Here is a 9357-nt window from a genome sequence, read left to right as displayed (position 1 = left end):
TTCTGCTCTTGTATTCGGTGTTTCCAAAAAAGACAAATGGCAAACTTCAGGTTGTTGACAGAAGAGAACAAGCATTGTTCACGTTCTTTATTTAAGCTGCAATAACTGGACCTTGTACCTGGTGTCTACAATAGGTTTTTGGACAGAGGAGCCATTCATGCAAATGTTTAAACTCTCTCACTGATCACAAGTAGCAACACTGGGTTCAAGGTAATCAGTATCCAGGTAGTAGCCTGGAGGAATGACGGACTGTGATCACAGTCAATTATTTACCAGCTGTGTTCATTGAGCCAGTTTTATTCAGCCCTTAAATTCAGCAGGTTTTAGAGTGTTTATATTACCAATAGACTCATATTGTAATAAATGTGGAGAGAGGCCATTACACCCGTACATGTGTTTCTGTCTTGGTTTTCTGAATGGGACCAATACATAAAGAATGTCCTTGTATCAATCATTTTTTTTTATATAAATATATATAAATAAAGTAGATACACTGATTCTCATTTAACTCTGACCCTCTTAAACAAGATGCTGTAAGTTCATCCAGAGACACACAAACAACTTTCTGTGAGTTAATATTTTAATGTGATTGCATTCATTCTGAAAATCTGTTTCCTGTTCACATTTGGATTTACTAAGGAAACTCTAAGAAACAATCAAATGTTAACATGTAATTTTTGCTATCCAGTTACACTCACTCTCTCACTTCAACATGTGGCTATGATATTTGTCCAGCAGATGGCATGATGGAGGTCTGTTTGCAGACTAAAAACTTAGATTGTGTATTCTTATTAGGGCTGCCAATCGATTAAAAATATTTAATCGCGATTAATCACATGATTGTCCACAGCTAATCATGATTAACTGCACATTAATCCCATTTTTATCTGTTCAAAATGTACCTTAAAGGGAGATTTGTCAAGTATTTAATACTCTTATCAACATGGGAGTGGGCAAATATGTTTGCTTTATTCAAATGTATATATTTATTATTGGAAATCAATTAACACAAAACAATGACAAATATTGTCCAGAAACCCTCACAGGTACTGCATTTTACCATAAAAAATATGCTCAAATCATAACATGGCAAACTGAAGCCCAACAGACAACAACAGCTGTCAGTGTGTCAGTGTGCTGACTTGACTATGACTTGCCCCAAACTGCATGTGATTATCATAAAGTGGGCATGTCTGTAAAGGGGAAACTCGTGGGTACCCATAGAACCCATTTTCATTCACATATCTGGAGGTCAGAGGTCAAGGGACCCCCTTTGAAAATGGCCATGTCAGTTTTTTCTTACCAAAATTTAGCACAAGTTCGCAGCGTTATTTAACCTCCTTCCCAACAAGTTAGTATGACGTGGTTGGTACCAATGGATTCCTTAGGTTTTCTAGTTTAATATGATGCCAGTATCTTCCTCTATACTCTAAATTCTCAATGAATTTGTGTTAACAAGTTATTATCGCGTTAACTTTGACAGCCCTAATTATTATACTTGTGGAATTTGAATTAGATTTACAGATGATAATTAACAATTAATAAACAAAATAGTTTAACTGAAATGGAGATTAGTTTATTTAATTTAACAGATTTAAGATCAGCAAGGTCTGTTTAAGGCTGGATTGTGATGAAAAAAAAGGTACTAATAGTCGCCTATAACTCTGAACTAGAGTGAGTTTTTAAAAACGGGGCCCAGATGTAACACAAGGAAACCACAGAATACAGATTTACATGTAAATAAAACAGAATAAGACACAATTTATTCAATAACGGTTCAAAAACATTATATTAGATGAAAATTTACGGTAATTACACTTTTATACTGGACTTGTGTTTTCTGTGCTGACATTTTGACATCTATTTACTTAAACAGACAAATGTTTAATTCCATTTTCAGGTTTCTTATGATGATGTTTTTGTGTCATTTACACAACTAATTCAGCTTGTATACTGTCGGTCTCCCTGTAGGTGGCAGCATCTACCGTCTGTTGTATCACATGCAGTGCTCCTTTTACCAGACACAAAGGATTTAATTTAAAAAAGTAAAAATAAACCACAGACAGCATCTTGGATACATGGTAATGGCTTCATGTGAAAATGATGTATTTCATAGAAAATGGCTTACTACAGCAGAAACACATATCCTACATCATATTGTTTGCTATCAGTAACACTTGACCTTGCCTTTGTCCGTCCTCCATGTCACTATGTCAGTATTGTTTGAATCAAGAGGGTGCATTACATTACCGTCTGGTTTCATTTCCATCTAATTGCTGATGTCTGTGGAAAAATTCAGTGTCAGGTTAATGAATAAAGAATGAAAGTGGGTGTGCGTGAAGTATATTTAACACATATTCTCAAATAATCCTTCCAAAATAGCATCAGGGAGCTTTATTGAGACTGAGAATACCTGAGCGGGCACATCATCCTCAGCCACAATCGATGTGCCATGTAACATGATATTGCAGTCCGGCCTCAGAAATAGAGTCAGTCACACGTATTTTTAGCATCAGGATATCTACTTGCTTGTTGTAGTGATTTTTCCCAGACACAGCAACATCTGAGCAACTTATGAAATACAAACCTGCATGCGGGACAAATGAGCAGCGGAAAAAAGTTGCTGGTTGGACAGAAAAATTCAGTTTTTCAGAGAAACATGTTAAATGATGAGAGTAACATATGAATGACTGCACGGAGACTTTACTTTCCTCCTGTTGCCAAACCATCAGTGTTTTATCTATGCCAAACATGTACGTCTAAACATGTATGCAACTCAAACTTTTTACAAACATAAAGTTAAACTAAGCTTACTAATATACTGTACACATACATATTAACCAATCTCTCAATAACATAGTATTCCTTTAAAGAGGCACGCCACTGTTTTTACACCTCTTAGTCAGTTCACCAGTCAAGAACAGTAATATTCAGCCAGTGAAAACAGATGAAAAATGTGTTCTTTGGCTCTGGAGGAGCTTTGTTAAGGCTGACAAAAGTGCTCACAATGTAAAAATAAAAATGAATATTTACATTACAAGTAAAGGCCCTGTATTCAAAATATTACTTAAGCAAAATGACATGAGTATTATCAAATAGTGTACTCAAAGTATCAGAAGTAAAAGTACTGTAGGGAAATGGCTCTCTTCAGTGTTATATCATTATCTACATACTGTATCACTCAGTTATTTTTAGTGATGCATTAATGTGTGAGCAGCGTTTTATACTGCAGCTGGTTGCAGGACTAGATTAACCTATAGCAATGCATAGGTTTAGTATTAAATACAAATTTGTTATTAAGTTATTGAATATTAATAACTTAATTTGCAAAGTAACTATATTAACTATAGCTGTTAAATAAATGTAATATATCTGAGATGCGATAGACTAGGAGTACAGTATCATAAAATAAGTACTTAAGAACAGTACTTGAGTAAATAATTAAATTCTACCACTGCTGAGGGCATGAAGTTTGAAAGATGAAGGTATTTAGAGGACAGAAGGGGACAGAGTGTTACAGGAATGAGTCCTAAAACCTGGAAATGAGTTAGCATTTTAGCACTTCTGGTTCCCTCGTCTGGAAGTCTATGCATTTTTTGGTTAGAAGCCTGAATAAGGTCTGTGATTAACATATATTAACGTTTTGTTTTATGATATAAAATACACAAGTGAATACCCCACTTGTGAATTTTGAAGCTTTTACGTGTCCTAAAAAAGACAGTTGGTAACAAGTGGCTAAATAAGACTACAAGACGTGTCATCACGCCGACTTGTCCGCCTTTACAGCCTCGTTGTGTATACTCACGTTCATGCGACCGTCGTGTAGTTTGTTTATATCCTAACGTTAGCTTTTTACTTCTAGTGATTGCATTCACACTTCAAGAAATAATAAGTGGTGTTCATTTGTGAAGATTATCTTACAAAACAAAATGTGTAAGTATCATAAACGTTTGTTTGCCACAGAGCTTATTTTCTGCAATAATCCAAAACCCAGTGGAAAAATCCCATTGGCTTGTTGTCTAGGGAACCCAGGGTGATGCTTACTTCCGGGGTTGGCCTACACAAATCTGTTGTCCCTGCAGCGCTCTGTTGGGAAAGATGTTTCAGACGACACTGAGAGCTCTCAGAGGAATATTCTGAGTAAATGGGTACATTTTCTGTTAAAGAACTGAGAACACTACAATAGAATAAAACTCAATTGGGTACAAAAACACGTCATCCCAGCTCCACCGAACTAACATAACATGTTTCTGATTTGCATCATGGGAAGTATAGGATCCTGTGTTTTGGGAGCTTAGCCAACACTAAGGACTTAAAGTCTGACCTCTGCTGCTTTGACTTACCTCTAACCTTTCTGGAGGTGCAATACTAAATTACTGTAGATCCCCTTTAAGTGACGTTTAATCATCTGATTTCATTCTTACAAAATACAATAGACTTTTTTTAAGTCGCAAAAGCTCAAATCACGTGTTCGACTAAAACCACAGATCTGAAACTACTGTAACCTAATCTAATCTCACAGTTTTCACAGACTCAGTCGCTTCTTCTGTTTCAGCAGTAAAGCTGAAAACAGGACTCTCCACTCCTAAATCCTTTTTAAGTTCCCCAATATTGTCAGGGACAGCGAGTCTATCTGGCAATCAGGGGACAGGGCCAACGGTGCAGTTGCCATGGATACAAACAGCACATGTAGCACAACACAATAGTTGGCCAGCTCATATCTCCCCTACTTGTCTACGAGCCCGTGATCCATCGCCATCACCCTGTCAGAAAATAAAACCATACTACAAAAATATCTGACGCTTCTTTCCCCTGAACACCCGGCTGGTCACACGTGTGTGATTCTGTATTCATTAGGGAGCCTTATTTAGCAGCATGTTATCTATTTTTCAGTGAACAGGCCTGTGATCGCAAACTTATTCCATCCAAACCACACACACACACACGCCACCTGTCTTTCCTGGATGCTGATGTTTGGCCTTCACCCGGGAGGTTCAGGGCCGGGGTTTTAAGGTTGCCAAACAATATACACCTTTTATGGGTTGTGTATATACACCAAATAATATTAAGGTTGTCAGGCAGTAACCTTGGTTCACAGAGTGGATTATAAATCACAGAGATGAGGTTCCCTCTCTCGGGCGCTCTGTTGGTGGTCTGTTATGATAATTAAAGCAAACAGAGTTTCAGTGTCATGGGCGAGGGGTCGAGATTTGTAATTCTATACTTGGCTGTCAACCTATATACCATAAAGACTTTGATCTATGGACTATTTTCCAGAAAATATCCATTAGCTCCCTCTGGGCTTGGGATTAGATTTTTGGCCTCATCTCTTAGTATACTATAGTGTAAATGTTGATAGAGACGCTGCTACTCGGTACGGCAGTCACGCCCTGACCCCTGACATCTGATCTTGACAGTGTGGGGTTACCCCGCATGGGGTCATGACATATTCTAAGAGACACCTACATAGTCTTCAGGGAGTTCGTCAGACTTAACTCGGTGACCCTTACAGCCCCTTGAGTCAATCCAAGACCTCGCTGTTTGCGCAGGGTGTCCATGGCAACACACACAGTCAGCGCTGCATCACGGCTCAGTCAACCCCTATTTATTTCAAACACGTCTGTTTAAAATCAGCGTCAGAAACATTTGGCTTGGGGAATAGATACGTAAAACTAACTGCAGTAGACTTAAGAATCAAAGATTTACATTCAGAACAAGGTTAGTTAAACCAATGGTCACAGATATTATAATAAACATACATGAGTTAAAATTAGCTAGACAGCTTTTTGCTTTAGTCATTTCCTTGGCGTGAACTACTAATAGACCAAATCATTTTCCAGTATTGACATGATACATTTTAAAGGCATCTTTTTTGGCACCTTTTCAGATTTGTTTTATGGTGTACCATCAAGCTGACACACCATATAAACTTCTTTATAACTCCACCTTCTACCATTTATGTTTAATGATCATTAGACGTCATGGTTTCATAAGTGTCATTCTACAGGTCCGCAAATTTCATGGTAATTAGGTGATAATTATTAACCTATTTGAAGTTTCTTTTGAATTACTGACAAATTACCCAAATATTTACCTCAAAATGTATCAAAAATAACTTTGTTTGGCTGTCTTGACCTGGGACTTGACTCTGGACTTTTACTATTTTAGCATATAATTATTAAATAATGTTTATAATAAAGTAATTTTTGATACATTTTCAGGTAGATATTGGGTTAATTTGTCAGTAATTCCAAAGAAATTTCAAATAGGTTACTTGATAATTATTACCTAATTACCATGAAATTTGTGGACCTGTAATTTCCATGTGAACTACTCAGTGACTTTTTACTAACAAGACTGCAGCTCCGTGAGGTTGACCAACACGTTCTCATCTCAACTCTTCACATGTTGACACTTTGTCAGAACCCTCGGCGTCACTTTTCGGTCACAATAAACACGCGCTTAATGTTGTGAATCAAACCAAAACACTTGCTTAGGATCAGGCAACAAAACCACTTTGTTGGATTTAGGAAAACACAATATGGTTGGGCTTAAAACTACTACGTGTGTAAAGTGAAATGTGACCGGATGTTGTGAACACAGGACGCGTACGAACAACTGATTGTAAAGTTAAAGTGAAACTTAACCACGGGACACGAACAGCGGCCTCCTGGATGAAAGTCCTTTGTTGTTGGACCCATCCACCTCTCCTCCAGCCCGCCCTGTGTGTCTCTTTCACTCTTTAATCTAAGTCACCACAGCATTTTCCCGGTGCGTTTACTATTTGGTTTTACTGGGTTTATATTGTAGTTAATGGAAAGCCCGGTGCGTCTCATACAAGCGCTAAAGGACGCCCATGGCCGTGAAAAAAGCATCAATATATGACGCCCTGGGAATGAGAACATGATGGGCTGATTTAGGCACAGTGTGTCACGGTGCAGAGAATACTCAAATAGGGATTGGACCCAAATCACAGACAGTCAAGGAGGCAGCCGGATTACTTGAGTGATTTATTGAAGTTTCAGCAGGGAAAAGAGTCTAAATCAGCATAAGGTCCAGCAGGCAGGTTACAGGCATCAGAACACCACATAACTACAATGACAAACTGACAAAGAACAAAGTAAATGGGCTGATATATGTAGTGAATGACTGATTGGAGAAGTGAGAACAGGTGAGCAGGAGGTCTGGTGAGTGCAGGGCTAACAAGGGACAGGTGAAACTAATCAGACAATTAAACCTGGCGGGAAAACACACAAAGGCAGGAAGTGAAGTGATCTGAAACGAGAGGAGAAGTAAGTAACAAAATAAAACAGGAAGCACTAAACATGAATGATATGAATGAAAAACATGGAGCGGGGCAAGTTATGACACAGTGATGCTTTGAGCTACATCATGCTCACAATGACAATGCTAACACGCTAATGTTTAACAGGTAATATTTAAGAAATTCACCAGCTTAGTTTTATCTTTTAGCGGCGGGCAGGAGGAGAGGCGGATAGGTCCATTCAGGGCTTTCATCCAGGAGACCGCTGTTTGTGTCCCGTGCGTTAAGTTTCATTTTCACTTTACAGTCAGCTGTTCGTTCTTGTCCCAACGTTCAGTTTTATTTTAACTTTACAAACGTAGTAGTTTTAAGCCCAACCATGTCGTTTTTTCCTAACTAAGTGGTTTTGATGTCAAAACCTAAAGTGACAAAGCGTCAGTATGTGACGAGTTGGAATGAGAACGTATTGGTAAGATACACCTTCTGAGGACCATGAATGTCTGTGAAAAGGGACATCATATCAAAAACTGGACCTGGGCTTGGACACATTGGTGTAATATGAGGGCTACCTATCTTAATAGAGCTTCTACCGTATGTTTCTGACGAAATATAATATATGGTAATGATGAATTAACTCATGGATATACAATACTTGGTCCCTGAAATTTAAAATAATCATTTAATTTCAATTCAGGTGAACACATTCATATTTAAATTCCCCCCCTCAGACAGACTAATTAAAGAGAGAGCTGATAACTTAATGGGTCTGACTGGGAAAGACCCGTGTGATCATCTCTCTGTCTGTCTCTCTCTGGATTGTCTCCAAAAACATCACAGGCCTTTGGCCGGTTTGATCCGCTATCTGCTACAACTCCCACAACCAACCACCGCCGACACGTTCAAGTCAGAGGGTCAGTCATGCACCCAGAAGCGTCACAAGTTTCCAAGATCCCTATCCCCCAAGCCCACTGGGTCAAAAATAGTCCCTGTTAGCCTTTTATAAATCAGAGTGTTCCTATAAAAAGCCTTTGGCTGACCAGAAGCCTGGGCTGAAGCCACATCACCCCTATCTTTAGCTTTATTTATGTCCTAGCGTTGACAGCGCCACTTGCAAAGCTTTCCAGTCACCGCGTTCAATAGGTCACATGTGTGCCGAGCCCTCGGCCCGATGTTGGAAAGCACCGTCGAGTAAAAACGGTAATCAGTGGGCCTAGAGAGCCGGCCAGCCTGCATCCCTTACAGAAACAAACCGCCTAACAGCTGCTGAGTTAACGGCTTGATGATTCTTGCCCTCAGATTCTTTCCATCCACTTAGTGTTTATGGAGCTCTCGCCTGATGACAGATAAGCATGTCCACTATTGTGAAATGATGATTAGCATTATGTCACATGACAAGAGCTATTGTTGCATGAAGGCTATAAAAATAGAAAGACCCATAACTGTGGCTTTATTTGACTAATGTCACTGTCTTTTGCGTATCGTTTTTATTCATTGCATACAAGCTCATCTCCCAGCTTCTCCATTGTGAGCCTCAGTCCCTCACACTTTTACTGCTGCATTGTCATTGAACTTATTCAGGAGTTCAAAAAAGCAGACAGCATTATCAGAAATCTTCTATCACAAAATAAGATAAGAAAAGAGGAATGGATGAATGCAGGATCAATACAGACAAAGATGAATTTAGGGCAAGTACAAAGGACCTGAGGTAGACTATTATGTGGCCCTGCAGTTTAAGTGAATGGGACAAATACAGTATATTCAAAATGTTAAATGAGTTAGTTGGATGAGTCATTCACTGCTCTTCAGTTCTTCATCATATTTGGGTAACCTAAATATGTGGAGAATAAAGAATGGATGTATTTGCAGGAAATGTGACTATGGTCTGGCTCACTGGTTACATTTATAATATTGTTTTTGTCAATTCAGTGCCTTTATTGCAGCCCTGCATACGGGGATAGGCTCATGTTCCCTGTGACCCCGAACAATGACGAACAACAACTGCTATGGATGACAGGCAGCAAAACACACCGGACGAGTCTAAAATCTATGAAAATGTACAACTCAATGCCACAGCATAACACATAAACAACTAA

Source organism: Sebastes umbrosus, chromosome 2 (genome assembly GCF_015220745.1).
Source record: "Sebastes umbrosus isolate fSebUmb1 chromosome 2, fSebUmb1.pri, whole genome shotgun sequence".
Classification (NCBI taxonomy): domain Eukaryota; kingdom Metazoa; phylum Chordata; class Actinopteri; order Perciformes; family Sebastidae; genus Sebastes; species Sebastes umbrosus.
Note: the sequence above shows the minus strand (reverse complement) of the source record.